The following is a 16,087-nucleotide window of genomic DNA, read 5'->3' on the forward strand; positions in this document are numbered from 1 at the left end:
ATATAACAATTACCACCTTACATATTTCTTTATACATTAGTGGTTTTGTTTTAATGAGCTACATTCTCAGAGGTAGGAATTCTTTTATTCTTTTTAATGTTTATTTATTTTGAGAGAGAGAGAGAGAACAAACATGAATGGGGAGAGGCAAAGAGAGAGGGAGAGAGAGAATCCCAAGCAGGCTCCATGATGTCAGCACAGAGACAAATGCAGGGTTCAATCTCACGAACCATGAGATCATGACCTGAGCCAAAATCAAGAGACAGATGCTTAAGTGACTATCCACCCAAGCACCCAGGAATTTATTGTAGCAATCAAATAGCTCATGTTTTAGGTTTTAATAAATATTGCTAAATTTGCTCTCCAATGTTATATCAATATATACTCCACCAACCTGTATGTGAGTACCCTGGGCAGCAATGGATACAATGGGTATTTTTAATATTTTCTAATATAATGGATTTCATTTTAATTTGCATTTTCTTGTTAGCCAAATTGGACATCTTGGCATATTTGGTTTTGAAATTTCTATTTCTCCTTTTTATTACCCATTGCTTTGCCAATTTTTCTTTTGGGTTGAATTCTTTTTTATATAGAGTTTCCTTCTTAATATTAGACTTATAAATGATTTTTATGTTATTTCTGTTGAAAAATCATATTCTCACAGTTTTCTCTTTATTTATTGTTTAGGGTGTTCCTTTCTATACATAAAGTTTTTTTTTTTTCCTCTTCTATTACTGATTTTATTTACCTGAGTCCTCTCTCTCTCTCTCTCTCTCTCTCTCTCTCTCCCTCTCTCTCTCTCTCTCTCTCTCTCTCCCTCCCACTCTTCCTCTCCCTCTCTTTATAAGTCTGGCTAAATGTTTATCAATTTTGTTGATGTTTTCAAAGAACCAGTTCCTGGATTCATTGATTTATTCTATTGGCTTTGTTGTCTGTATTTCATTCTGCTCTAATCTTTATTATTTCCTTCCTTCTACTGACTTTTTTTTTTCTAACTCCTTTAGGTGTATTAGGTGTAGATTGTTTATTTGAGATTTTTCTTTCTTCTTGATGTGGACCTATATTGGTATAATCTTCCCTCTTAGCTTTTGTTGCATCCCAAAGATTTTGAACCATAGTATTTTAATTTTCATTTGTCTCCATGTACTTTTTTTATTCCTTCTTATTTCTTGGTTGACCCATTCATTGTTTAGCAGCATGTTACTGAACCTCCATGTATTTGTGCTCTTTCCAGACTTTTTCTTGTCATTGATTTACACTTAAGTTTTTAATTTTAATTAGTCAAATCTGTCAACAGTTCTTTCTGGCTTCTGAGTTCCTCATTTTACTTAGAAAGGGCCTCTGCAAGTATATAAACACATTTGCTTTTTACATTCAAATCTTTAGTCCATCTGGGATTTACTTTTGTAGCTGCTATGAAATGAGAATCTAACAAAATCTCCCAAATTTATTCATTTGTTCAACATTTATTAAACTTAAACCATGTGCTATACAATATATTAGGCAATGCAGAATATATAAGTAAGGTGAATGTAAATAAATATAAATACATTTAAACAAAGTTCAACATTTTTATTAAAATGTCTCACAATCTAGCGAGGGAGGCAGATACATATAAATTGAGCTAAAATAAATTGTCTGAGTTAAAGGGTATCTAGGAAACCTTCACAGAGGTGATTAGAGTTGAACTTGGCTTTGAAGGGATTTTGTAAGGAGGTAGGGTTGGAGTGGGAAAAGGAGAAAAGGACATTCTAGGTGGACCTGGTGTTTTAGCCTTGACATAGAAGCTTCAGAAGCTATGTATTTGAAGGGTTTGGTTAGGGTACAAATGCAGAAATAAAAAAAGGGCATACGGATATAAGATATAGGGCTCAAAAAGTTGGATTTGGGACTGCATATATACAATATATATATACCATTGTGTATGTAACTTTATATAATTTACATATATTCTTTTATAATAAAAATATACACACCCATAATATAAATATGGATATAATCTATATACTTTTATACAGGGCCATACAGTAATCAATAAGAGACTTTCAAAAATAAAAATATAATGCATTAGAAAACAATTTACTCTGTAAAAAAAAAAAAGAAAAGAAAAAAATTTACTCTGGGATCCAGGAAGACAGAGCAAGCTTTATCTGGATTATGGCCAGATTAATGCCAGAACAGCATTCTGGTCCCTCACAGCTGGCTCAGAGTTTCTCTTCAGAAGTGACACATATTACTTTTTCTCGCATTTCATTGGACAAAGCAGGTCATGAGGCTGACTTCAGTGCTGTGGAGACATGTAACTATCTCCTTGGAGGAGCAGCATATATTTTGAATAATAATAATATCTAACACAGATGTCAGTTGAAAATACATGGATTCGAACATTGCCAAAATTATTTCAAGTTACATAAGAGCAAAGAATTTTAAGGCTACTGAGTTGTAGCAAGTAACACTATCTCATCAGGATAGACACTTAACAAATGCCAAGTTCTCTCTGTAATGATGTACTGGTATGTTTAATAAAGAGATCTTTTAAAAAAAAATCCCTGATTTGCGGCATTTGCTGGTTTTGAGATTGTAAATACTGCTATCATGGTCAATTTAAAGCTATAGGAGCATCACTGAATTTAGAATTAGGAAGAGATGCACACCATTGGCTCTCAAGAGCTGCTAGGAACTGACTCCAGCTCACCACTGTCCCTTTGTTTTTTGCCTACTTCTACTTTATAGGCTGAGGAAATAATGACCAATAATGACCAAAAAAAATGACCAAATAATTCAGGGAAGGGATGGGGTGCCTGGGTGGCTCGGTCGGTTAAGCGTCTGATTATTGGTTTCGGCTCAGGTCATGATTTCATGGCTTTGTGAGTTCAAGCCCCACATGCGGAGCCTGCTTAGGATTCTCTGTCTCTCAATCTCTTTGCCCCTCCCCCACTCATGCTGCCTCTGTGTCTCTCAAAATGAATAAATAAACTTTAAAAAAAAGAATTCAGGGAAGGGAATAATTATCATTAACCATGTATTTAAGAATGAGGATTTGACCAACAGTTAAAAAGGTGGGGGAGGAATTGCATGTAGGGAAATAGGAGGGTGATTTGAGTACCAGATGAAAAATTATGATCAGATCAAGGAATGGAAGAGCAGAAGCAGCAAAGAAGGAATCATCTGACAAACACCGTGCATATAAATGCACGAGACTGTAATGGGTTAGATCGGGCAGAGGAGGAGAAGGAGAGTAGGAGTTAAAACCCAACATGAGGTCTCCAGGCTGGAGCCTGAGTGGGGGCCTCAAATAAAACTGGCAACATCTAATGAGGAAAAACAGGTTTGCAGGGAAAAAAGATTAGTTTAATTTGGGACATACTAGTTTTGAGAGATCCCCAGAATATCTAAGTGGACATATTCAGAATGCATTTAGAAATAGGAATCTGTATTTTGGTAGGAAGGTCTGCCTCGCATTCATCACTGAAAAGGGCACCACTCACCAAGCCTCTCTCCCTCTAAACTTTAGTCAGACTCCGGTAAGCCCTCCAGGCTTCAACCTTGGGCTTCAGTGCCTACTTTTCTCAGGCCTGCATTACCACATTATAGCAAGATCCTCTTAAGTCAGCTTAGACAGAACTCCCCACCCTTGATATCTGGTCAAATTCTTCATCCCCATCCTTTATATCTAGTTACCTGGCCTGCCTTTGGTAAGAATCTTGCTAAGTCCATTTAGCTAGAATACCTCATTACCCCTGATGTTTCTTCTTAGTAATTTTCCATCCAGTGACCCCTACTCTGCTCCCTGGCTATAAATCTCCTCTTGTCCATACTGTATTCAGAATTGAGCCCAGCTCTGCACTGAAGTCTTTTCCCCTACTGCAATAATCCGGCTTCACCATTTCAACTGCTGTTCAGCTCTGGGTTTTCTTTAACATCAATCAAGGGAATAAGGTATAGAAGGACCAAAAATGAAACCCAGAGAAAGCCAACACTTAGGGATCAGAAGGCACAGTAGGGGCCACTTGGCTGGCTCAGTCAGTAGAGCATGTGACTCTTGATCTTGGGGTTGTAAATTCAAGCCCCACATTGGGTGTCAAGATTACTTAAAAATAAAATCTTAAAAAAAAAAAATAAGGCATAGTGAAGTGAAATGATCAGAGTGATCAGACATATAGGAGAAGAATCATGGAAAGTAACAAAGGAGTAATCAGATTCATAAAGGAAAAGAGTTTCAAGAAAGAGAAGGCGGCCAACAGTTCCAAGTATTGTAGAGAGACCATGGAGAATGGCCAAGAAAAGAGTTTTGGATTTAAGACGTCATCATTGACCCTTGGAGGAAGAATTTCATTTGACTGGTGGCAGATGAGAACCAAGTTAAAGTTCAGAGTCAATGGGGGATTATACAGAGTAGATAAATTAATGGAAATATTATTAACAGAAGAATACAAGTAATGTTCCATAAGATGGAAAAACAGAGTGAAAGACAACATTTGGTTGGTCTGATACTAATCATGTTATGTAGGCCTGAGTATACAAAAAAGAATAAAACATGAATCCCCAAACTTTGAAAATTTAGAACATGCTATCACCACTTTTATAAGTGAAATTTACTAAAAGTCCTTCCCAAGATGTTGATATTATATAGAACATGGATTTAGGAGCTCAGGAAAAGTGAGACTTACTATTAAAATGAATCATACAATATCCTTGGGCATTTAATTCACCAAAGAGAACCCAAATTTCATAGTCATTCTATTCTAAGACAGACCTCTTAAATTTTCTAGGCTTCCACACATTAATTTACCAGTGCTCTGGGGGGAGAGGTGGATAGTAAAGCTTTTGGGATTTTGTTATTCTACCAGTTTAAAGTAATTGAAATTTTCTTCCAAAAGATTGAAAGGAAAAGAAAACTTACCAGAATAAATTCCACTTTCATCAATGCCAAAGTAATAAAAGTCTTTTATTTTCTTTCTTTCTTTCTTTTTTTTTCTTTTTTTTTTTTTTTTTTTTTTAATCTGATGCTGGAGCTGAGTGTTTAAAAACAAGATACAGTCTATGGGTTAATCTCACTTTGCTTCTAATCTAAGTGTGATTTTTCTGTGCTGTAATTCATTGCAGCTGATATATGAAACAGGTTGACAAATGGTTTTGAAAATTAGAAAAAAATATGTCTGCTTAGGGAGTTTGGGATTTATCTTTATTCTGAACTCTAAAATGTGACCTCCCTCCAAAATATGGGGCTATAATAATTACTTTTTTTTTTTTTTTACTTTTTTTGATATGAATTCTACTGTGTGAGCTAAATATTAGGTCCTCTTCAATTTTATACATTTTAAATATTTTAAAATGTGTGTATTTTTCCATCACTGAGGAAGATATGGCTTTTTAATGGGAAATGTGAGAATTTGTTCAACTGAGCAAGCCTTATGTTTTAACTCTATGACATACTGGGAACATAAATGGATATGCTCCATTTCCATCTTATATTTCCCTTCTACTTAAAAGAATATTTTCTTATTGTTTATAACTGAGAAATATTTGACATTTTGCTTTACTTAGACTCAGTTATCTATGAGGTTTAAGTGACCAGTTCAAAACCTGAAATATGGGTAAATAGTCAAGTAGTCAGGTAATTGTTGAGCTAAAGGCAGAAACCTGGGCTTTTTTTCTGCCCCCCTAAAAGAGACAACAGAGAGAACTCACTGCTTTTGAGATTTCCTTCTTTACCCCACCCCTCATCTTTTAAGTGTGCTATATGCAAATAAGCACGAAAGGAGAGAATCACTCAACTGAGAATCAACTCTTTTTTTTTTTTTTTAAGTTTATTTTGAGAGAGAGAGGGAGACAGAGAGAGAGACAGAGCAAGCAGGGGAGGGGCAGAGAAAGAGGGAGAGAGAGAATCCCAAGCAGGTTTTGTGCTGTCAGCACAGAGCCCAATGCAGGGCTCAAACTCACCATGAATGAGACCATGACCTGAGCCAAAACCAAGAGTCAGACGCTTAACTAACAGAGCCATCCAGGTGCCCCAAGAATCAACTCTTTGAATCTCAAAAATACATAATTTTTATAATTTTATTATAATTTTATAATTTTATAATTTTTTATAATTTTATAGAAATACGTAATTTCTATAAGCAACTATTCCATCAAATGCATTCTAAGGCATTTTTACTAAAATTAATCTCTTTTGGATCCTGCCATCACAGAGCTTATGGTTTTGTAAAGGAGTTAAGGCAGGTGTGAAAATAATTATAATTTAGGATAGAAAGTATTTATGATATGTAGGGGTTTGGAAAAAGAATTTTGTATAGAGAGAAGGATTCATAACAGAGTTGGCATCTGATTGAGCCCTAAAAGTTATCTAGGGTTCGAACATACAAATAATGGAGGGGAAAGAGTCATCTAGCTTTTGGCATGTAGAGATGGGGAAGAAATTGCTGGCAGAGGGAGCAGTGTGGACAAAGACACAGAGAGGATATTAAGGGAATAATGAAGTTTGGCTGGAGCATAAAGTGACGACTATGCAGTGAATTTTTATTCCTTAGGCAAATGGAAAACCATTAAGATTTTTGAGCAAGAAATGGTGTGACTAGAGCTGGCTTTTGGAAGAAGGATAATTTTGCAGCATTGTATAGAATTGCCTGGAGTATATTATATATACTATGTTATTCTCCTTTAGCCAGCTCCACTTTAGAATGAAGACAGTTAAAAATATTGTTGCAGAATTGAAATGTATAATAACAAACTAATCCCATAAACCTTTAAACTTTAATGGGCACTATTTTCAGATAAAGTACTTAATGTTAATTAAAGCCTTTAATGATGTTTTACATTTTATCCACAAATTGTGGTTTCCCTTTTGTATTTCTCTTCTATGAGTATTCGTGTTTACTCTCAAGGCAAAATAGAAGACAACGTGATTTATTTTCACTGACTCCTTGGTTTATGGCGCTCTGTCAGTAAAATGATCTATGGCACATTATATTTTGATGGCATATGTTATAGTATGTTGATGAAATGAATTATTGAGCTTGATTAAAGATTTGAAGGAACACATCTTTCACATAAGGAACAAAATGTTAAAAAAAATCTTCTCATGGAGAAATTGTGATTAGATGAATTAACTCTATAAATATGCTTCCTGTTTAGTTTAACTTGGTATCAAAGGGTCATGTTATTTCCTCCACATACTTTTTTTCTCACTGTAATAAAAAGTACCAGTTTTAGTGGATTGTTTGAGATTTTATGTGTTCAGTATTCCCTAAATACCATGCTTTGTAGGACTTTTTATGACTTCATTTCTGTCTGTGGGAATAATTTTACTTTCTCTTAATTTTCCTCTTCTGTGTTTTTCATGCTTATTGATACAAATAGTGACAATCTCAACATATTATTAAATAATTCAGACATTTTGTTTATTATGGATTATAACCTGTATTTCAACTTCCAAAGGGGAAAAAAGAAACTCAAACTCTGAGAACACAGTGCATCCACTGACCTCTCCCTTTCTGGAATTAATTGCTCCTCTTTCAAATGACCAGTTAACTCACATTGTTATTGACTGTAAGTGGTAAAAAAAGTTAATACTCTTCAACTGCTGCAGTCGGTAGCTTGTGTAAGAGTCACATAAAGTGCATATGGCACCCAGGCTTCTATCTAAAGGGGGCCTGCAGTTTGTTTTCAGCTTACATCTCCACTGGGAAGCCATTGTTTCCAGCAAAGGACTAGGGCATTGCCTTCCTGACAACACACACTAAACCAACTGTGCTCGAGTTGATGAGAAGTGAGGCAGCCTGGAGTGGACCTAGAGACATAGTTTATCGTACAAGCTGCATCCAAAAGCCTAGCTGGCAATAATTCCATAAATAAAGAATTGGGGGGGGGGGGGTGCCTGGGTGGCTCAGTCAGTTGGGTGTCCGACCTCAGCTCAGGTCACGATCTCACGGCTCGTGAGTTCGAGCCCCGCATCGGGATCTGTGCTGACAGCTCGGAGCCTGGAGCCTGCCTTGCATTCTGTGCCTCCCTCTCTCTCTGCCCCAACCCACTCGCATTCTGTCTCGGTCTCAAAAATAAATAAACATTAAAAACAAATTAAAAAAAAAGAATTTTGGGGCAATTACACACAAATAAACTCAGATTTCTCTGCAAGTGGAAATAAGGACCTCGATTCTAGGAAGTAGCATTGCAGAATGTACCAATACAGGACAAGGCCAATGATGAACAAGAAAAAGCTTAGACAAGAAAAATCCATACTGCAGGGTAAGGGTTTTCACCAGCTTTTTCTGTACTATTCTTTTCATTCTTCCAAATACTATATGTTGGGTACATAATAGGCATTTATAATTTATGCTTCAGTTACTGTATATTACACAGTGAGGATCCAGTCAGTTGTAATCAGTATTTCTTATCTCAGTAAATATCCTCTTCTGGTATTGTTTAGAGAAATATCTAGGTCAGACCATCTCCCCCTACTGCAACCATTGCCTATTGTAGATGACAGGCTGTATAAATCAGGAATCCATCTGCCTTATACAATATTGCCTCACCAATACTTATTTTGGCTTAATCAAATAAATACCACAAGAGATTAAGAGAACATAACTATAAACTTCTACTGACTGGTTTTCTTTTGTAGGGCAGGAGGGAAGCAATTTTTAAAAGGACAGTACAAAACAATTTTATAAAAATTCTTCATGGTGATAAATCCCAAGCATATGCATCTGTATAAATATATACATCGCATCTTATAAACTCATTTAGTCTTTTACATGTTAACAGCTGTTAAATCATGACTGACATCCCCTATTATGACCCTTGTACCCATGTTTATAATAACTACCAACACAGGGGCACCTGGGTGGCTCAGTCAGTTGAGCGTCTGACTTCAGCTCAGGTCATGATCTTGCAGTTGACGAGTTCGAGCCCCATGTCAGGCTCTGTGCTGACAGCTCAGAGCCTGGAGCCTACTTCTGATTCTGTGTCTCCTTCTCTCTCTGCATCTCCCCTGCTCATGCTCTGTCTCTCTCTGTCTCAAAAATAAAGATAAACATTAAAAAAAAATTTGTTTAATAATAATAACTACAAACACATACAAAGCTTACTAAATGCCAGACACTATTCTAACTAAGTACATATAAGTCAGTTACTCTTCAAAATGATAGAACCCTATGATGTAGATATTGCAATTATAACCATTTTATAGACATGCATGTCAGACCTGGACTTTCAAGTTGGCAGCTTGATTTCAGAGTGCACACTGAACAGCTGTCCACACTGCCTGTCAATAGGAGGAGGGTGTGCCAGAGTGAGCTTACAACGGTTAGAGTGAGTCATGTCTTCTTCCCTTATCCGCTAATAAGTACTAAGTTCCTATTGGGTGCCAGGCACCAAGTTAGGCATGCAGGACACCAAGGAAAATCAACCCTGACCTTTGGCCACAAAGACTATTCAGTACTATTTGGTGAATTCCAAAATACAAATCCTTTTTAGCACTCCAAAACAATAAAGTTCAATGTTATAGTTCAGTTATTTCTATGACAGTTAATCACAGTGTTGGTGTCTAAGAATCAAGTTGCACTGAATTTGTATTTCAATTCCCAAGCCCTTTTACAGATAGTTCTACATCTCAAAGGGCAAATTCTAGCAGTAGGAACCCCAAAAGACATTTATATCACTGAGATGATTGTTGTTCTTCAGTCTCAATGAAGTTTCATATGTGTATTGAACGTTATATAAACTAAGGAGTGAGGCATCTTACTCCTCTGTGGAAGCCTCTGGGTGAGGTGGAAAGGCCCAGAACTTGATGTCTGAAAACTGATCCTACTCCCTCGCTTCTAGGCCTTGGGTTAACTCTTCTTGCTAAGCTTGTTTCCTCATCTATAATATGAACATTAGCGGCAAAAAGTATCTTAAAAGACTAAAACGAAGTGGGATGTGTGTATGTGTATATGTGGCAATTTTGATAACACAAATGATTCTTATTTTTAAAAACGCAAAATGTTCCTGGAGGAAGTTTCAACTTTTATAATTGTGTCTTTCCATAAGGAACATCTTAAGGTTTTGCAGGGACAATTAAACTCCATAAACGGTGATATTCAATCTTGTTTTCATCAGTCCTGCTTGAGTGACAGTCTGGCTGCTATGACCAAGCCGTCAGAGAGTCTCTTGCTGTAGCTATCAATCATGGACGTCCGGAGAAAACAAACTGATGTATTTCTTTGGGAGGGGGTACCAGTGGGTGGAATACGGACAGGAAGAAGATATATAGATATAATATTGCAAATGTCCTTTTGGAAGTTAGCCAGAAGGCATCTCTGAACCTTATAAGCATGTAACATTCAGAGAGGTGAACTGCTATAAGAAAGTTCTGCAACTTAAAAAAAAAGATCATTGGCAGCTTAAATGAGAAATTTTTCTTTATATAGCAGCAAATTCGGATGAAAATATTCATGTAGATATTTCTAAATGAATAGAAAATATATCAAATGTATTAAATTAATACTATTAGGCAGCCATTCTGTCAGGCACTAGAGAGACAATTGTGAGTAATACGTGCCAATTTTCTGGTCTCAGAACTTACAGTGTGTTAGGTGCAAAAACAAGTAAAGGAATAACGAAGCATGATGAGTGATATGAAAGCGGAGATAGAGCATTACAAGATAAACAGGAAGGACTACTAAGTCAGGGAGGGCTTTCCAAGGGAAATAATATTTCAAATGAAAAGGGAAGGATGAAAATAAAATTCTCTACAAGTAAATATTAGTGTCCTCATTTTATAAGTAAGGAAATCAAGGTACTAAGAGGTTAAATGGTTTGGTGGTAATAAGAGTGATATCTTGAAGTCAAGGCAGCTTGTATATACGTGTGTGTCTGTCTGTCTGCACACAGGCACACACATATGTGGCGGGGAGAGGCAAAGATAGGGATGGGGGATTAATTTTGATTTTAAAGATGGGATAGATTTACATATACAGTAAAACCTTGCATTGCGAGTAACTTGTTCTCTGAGTGTGCCACAAGACAAACAAACATTTCTAATAAATTTTCACTTGATAAATGAGCAATGTCTTCCAATATGAGTAGCACATGATCACAATTGAGCCAGTGGTTCTTCCCTCTCTCTCCCTCTCTCTCTGTCACTGCTGGATTGTGGGTGATCGTCTCCCATGCTCGGATGCTTGGTCTCAGGCTGTGGTATTTGGAAGAAATCAGATTTTTCAGAACACTGGAAGGTTCCCACAACTGGCACTAGGGTATTTTTTGTCACTTCAAAGCACCTATGGACAATCCTTTGCTTTCCCATACAAGATTAAGCTTAGGAATGTTTGCTTCATTCTAGATCAGGCTGCCTGCGGATATAGACTCTTTCCTCTGCTGCCTTATTGCCAGTTACATTATTAAATACAGTATTTGCAAGAGTTTATTAATATTGTACTGTAGTCAACATCTGTGCAGGTGTATACAATGACCACCATTCAGAAAAAGGCTGAAAATAAAGGTGGTAAGAAGAAGGAGATGATTATATGGAAGAAGAAAATCATCAAGAAGTACAAGCGAGGTATGTGAGTGGCTGAAATTGCAAGATTTTATAAGAAGTCTATGTCAACCATTTGTACATTAAAGAAGGAAAAAGAAATAAGGCGGCTAGATACAGCAAAAGGAGTTATGACAACATCAAAGCAACAGCCACGTGTTCTGGAAGATGTAGAAATGTTGCTTCTGGTTTGGATAAATGAGAAGCAACGAGCAGGTGATACTGTGATGGAAAACTTCCTCTGTGGGAAAGCAAAGGCCTTGTACACAGACCTCATCAGTTAACTGTCAGGTACATTAACAGAAAATGAAGAAGTCTTCAAGGCAAACGGGATGGTTTGATAACTTTAAAAGAAGAAGTGGCATCCATAGTATTGTGAGGCAGGGAGAGTCTGTGAGTTTGGACGCTAAGCAGCTGAGGCATTCACTACAGAGTTCCAGAAGCTCATGGTTTCTTAGTGTTATCTGCTGAAGCAAGTTTTTAACTGTTATGAGAGGGGGCTTTTTGGGAAAAGATGCCAAAAAGGACCTACTTTACAGAAGAAGACAATGCAATGCCGGGTCACAAGCCCATGAAAGACCGTCACACCCTCTCGTTTTGTGCTAATGCAAGTGGGGATTTCACAGTCAGGCCCCTGTTCTTGTATCATTCCAAGAATCCGTGAGCCTTCCAGAAATGCAAGGTGCAGAAGAGACAGTTAAATGTTATGTGGAGGTCCAACAGCAAGGCTTGGGAAACTTGTATCTCGTTTGTTGAGTGGATCAATGAGGTCTTCAGTTCTGCAGTGAAGAAATGCCTTTTAGAAAAGAATTTGCCACTCAAAGCCTTGCTGGTTATGGATAATGCTCCTGCTCATCCTTCAGGATTTGAGAATGACTTACTAGAGGAATTTGAGTTCATTATGGTAAGTTCCTTCCTCCTAACACCATGCCAATCCTCCAGCCCATGGATCAGCACATCATTTCAAAATTTAAAAAGCTTTACACCAAAGCACTATCTCAGAGATGCTTTGAAGTGATCGAAAGAACAAACCTTACCCTCCAAGAGTTTTGGAAAAATCATCTCCACATCCTTAACTGCCTTAAGATCATCAATAAAGCCTAGGATGGGGTCACCAAGAGAATCCTCAATTCTGCTTGGAGAAAACTTTGGCCTGATTATGTTCTGGAACATGACTTAGAGGGGCTTGCTTATGAACAGGAGCCACCAGTAGTCAATGAAATCGTGTCCTTGGGGAAGACCATGGGACTGGAGGTGACTGACATCCAGGAGCTGGTGGAGAAACATGGCCAGGAGCTGACCACTGACGAACTGATGAATCTGCATCATGAGCAACAGCAAGAGGTTATGGAGGAGATCTCTTCTGCAGAGGAGGAGGAGAAAAAGCCGGAGGGATCCCTCACTTCAAATGAGATCAGGGAGATGTGTAAAATGTGGGAAACAGTGCAAAATTTTGTAGAAAAGCACCACACGAATAAGGCTGTAGCAGTGTGAGTGATAAATCTGTTTCAGGACAATGCAATGTCACATTTCCGTGAAATTCTCAAAAGGAGGCAAAAGCAAGTGTCACTGGATAGGTTCCTTGTTAAAGTTGCATGAAAACAAAAAGATTCTACTGAGCCAATAGATAGCAGTGATTCCATTAGTGATAGCAGTAAAAGTTGTCCTACCCAATAGCTTTCCTCTCTCTTGTCTCCCTCACACCAGCCACAAAGGTTTTCAAAAGTAAGTGCAGGTTAATATGTTTATTTTTCTTTATATTTTGTATTTTCTTTATTATTTGGTATTATATTACACTATTGTAATCATTTTGTTATGAATATTTTTGGGTTGTGGAATGAATCATCTGAGTTTCCATTATTTCTTATGGGGATTTTCACTTCAATATACAAGTGCTTTGGATTAGAAGCATATTTTCATAATGAGTTATTCTCACAAACCAGTTTTACTGTATTTAAACGCTAATGGGAGAGAATCAGTCCCTGTCTGGCTAGAGGGAGGGGGGTCCTAGCGCTCCCAAGAGGGACTGGTCTGGGCATTACATTGTCAGAGAAATGTAAATGGCTGAATGCCTGTGCATGCAATTAAATTTTAATCTATATTCTAGAGCTAGATGATTAACTTTTAAAGTGCCCTAATCAGAAATTCATACTACAGATGTTGTTGCTTTCAAAATCCTGTTCTCAAAACCTACACCAGAGGGTTTACCTGAAATAATTCTCATTGGTGTAATGAATAGTCTTCAAGATGCGTTGTTAGAAAGACTGTCCAGGCCCTATCGTATTTGTCTGATTCAGGTTTAAGACTCTGGCAAATCCAACTTCACTGTATCTCTGTTATATGCTTCTATCTTCCTGTACTTTTTAACGAATTCTACCAGAAAATTCAACTGTATTTTAGTCTGATCATAAAATATTTTTTTAATGCCTAAACGAAACTTCCGTTGCAGGGCTGATTTTTTTGCAATTTGCAAAGGTCCAGTGCAAACTGAAAATGCAGGGCCACCTGATAAAGAAGCAGGAATAAAATGCTATTACAAATATTAAAATACAGTTTTTTTCCTTTTCTTCTAAGATCTACTTTTGACTTATCATAGTGTTTTTTATTTCCATTTTTTTTTATTATGGTAAAATCCATATAACATGAAATTTACCATCATAACTATTTTTAAGTGTCGAGTTCAATGGTACTAAATACGTTCATAATCTTGTACAACCATCACTGCCATCCATCTCCATAATTCCTTTCATCTTATAAAACTGAAACTGTATCTCTTACACACTAACTCTCCATTCTCTCTTTCCCCAGGCCATGGCAATCACCATTCTACTGTCTATCTCTATGATTTTGACTACTCTAAGTATCTCATATAAGTGAGGGTCACACAGTGTTTGTCTTTTTGTGACTGCCTTGTTTCACTTAGCATTATATCTTCAAGGTCCACCCATGTATATGTCAGAATTTCTTTCCTTAAGACCGAATAATATTCTACTGTATTTTTAGACCACATTTTGCTATTCATTCATCTGTTGATGGACATTTGGATTGCTTCCATAATTTAGCTATTGTGAATAATTCTGCCATGAACATGGGTATACAAATATTTCTTTGAGACCCTGCTTTCAGTTCTTTTGGGTATATATCCAGAAGTGGAATTGCTGGGCCATATGGTAATTCTATTCTTTAATTTTTTTGTTTCAAATTTTTATGTAAATCCTAGTTAGTTAACATATAGTGTAATATTGGTTTCAGGAATAGAATTCAGTGATTCATCACTTACATATAACATTCAATGCTCAACACAAGTGCCCTCCTTCATAACCATCACCCATTTAGCCCATCCCCTGTCTACCTTCCCTCCATCAACCTTCAGTTTTTCTTTTAGTTAAGAGTTTCTTGTGGTTTGCTTCTCTCTCTTTTATTTTCTTTCCCTATATTCATCTGTTTTGTTTCTTAAATTCCACATATAAGTAAAATCATATGGTAATTTTCTTTCTCTGACTTATTTCACTTAGCATAATACACTCTAGTTCCAAACATATCATTGCAAATGGCAAGGTTTCATTCTTTTTGATGGCTAAGTAATATCACATTGTATACTATCTCTTCTTTATCCATCCATTAGTCAATGGACATTTGCGCTGTTTCTGTTAATTTGGCTATTGTTGATAATGCTGCTATAAACATCGGAGTGCATGTGCCCCTTCAAACAGTATTTTTGCATCCTTTGGGTACCTAGTAGTGCATTTGCTAAGGTAGTTCTATTTTTAGTTTTTTGAGAAACCTACATACTGTTGTCCAAACTAAATTGTTCATTAGTTCTATAAATGTTTATAATTGTTATATTTTCTTGTTATGTTGAACATTTTATTAATATATTATGCCCTTTGTCTCATATAAACTTTTTGATTTAAACTCTATTTTGTCTGATATTAGTATAGCCACTCCTTCTCTTTTTGGATCACTATTTGCATAGGATATCTTTTTCCATCTTTTCACTTTCAACCCATCTGTGGCTTTGGATCTAAAGTGAATCTCTTATAAACATCACATAGTTGGATTATGTATTTTTATCCATCTGCTAATCTCTGTATTTGAATGAAGAGTTTAACCCATTTAAAGTAATTAATTATAAGAAGGGACTTATTTCTGTCATTTTGTTATTTGTTTTCTATATACTTTATAGATTTATTGTCTCTTATTTCCTGCATTAGTGTTTTCTTTTGGGTTTAATTTTTTTTTATAGTGAAATGTTTAAATTCCTTTATTTCCTATTGTGTATATTCTATAGCTATTTTCTTTGTGGTTACCATAGGGATTATATCTAACATTCTAAAGTTGTAACGCTCTAATTTGAATTTATATAAGCTTAACTTCGTTAACATACAAAAAATTCTCCTTTACAGCTTTATCCCCACCCTTTCTGGTTGTTGATATCACAAAATTACACTATGTGTCTCAAAGTATAAATTAATATTTTTAAAATACATTAGCCTCTTAAATTATGTAGAAAACAAAATTTGGAATTCCACATAAATAGATTTTTTAAAATTATTCTCTTTA

Source organism: Panthera tigris, chromosome B1 (assembly GCF_018350195.1).
Source record: "Panthera tigris isolate Pti1 chromosome B1, P.tigris_Pti1_mat1.1, whole genome shotgun sequence".
In the NCBI taxonomy this organism is placed as follows: Eukaryota; Metazoa; Chordata; class Mammalia; order Carnivora; family Felidae; genus Panthera; species Panthera tigris.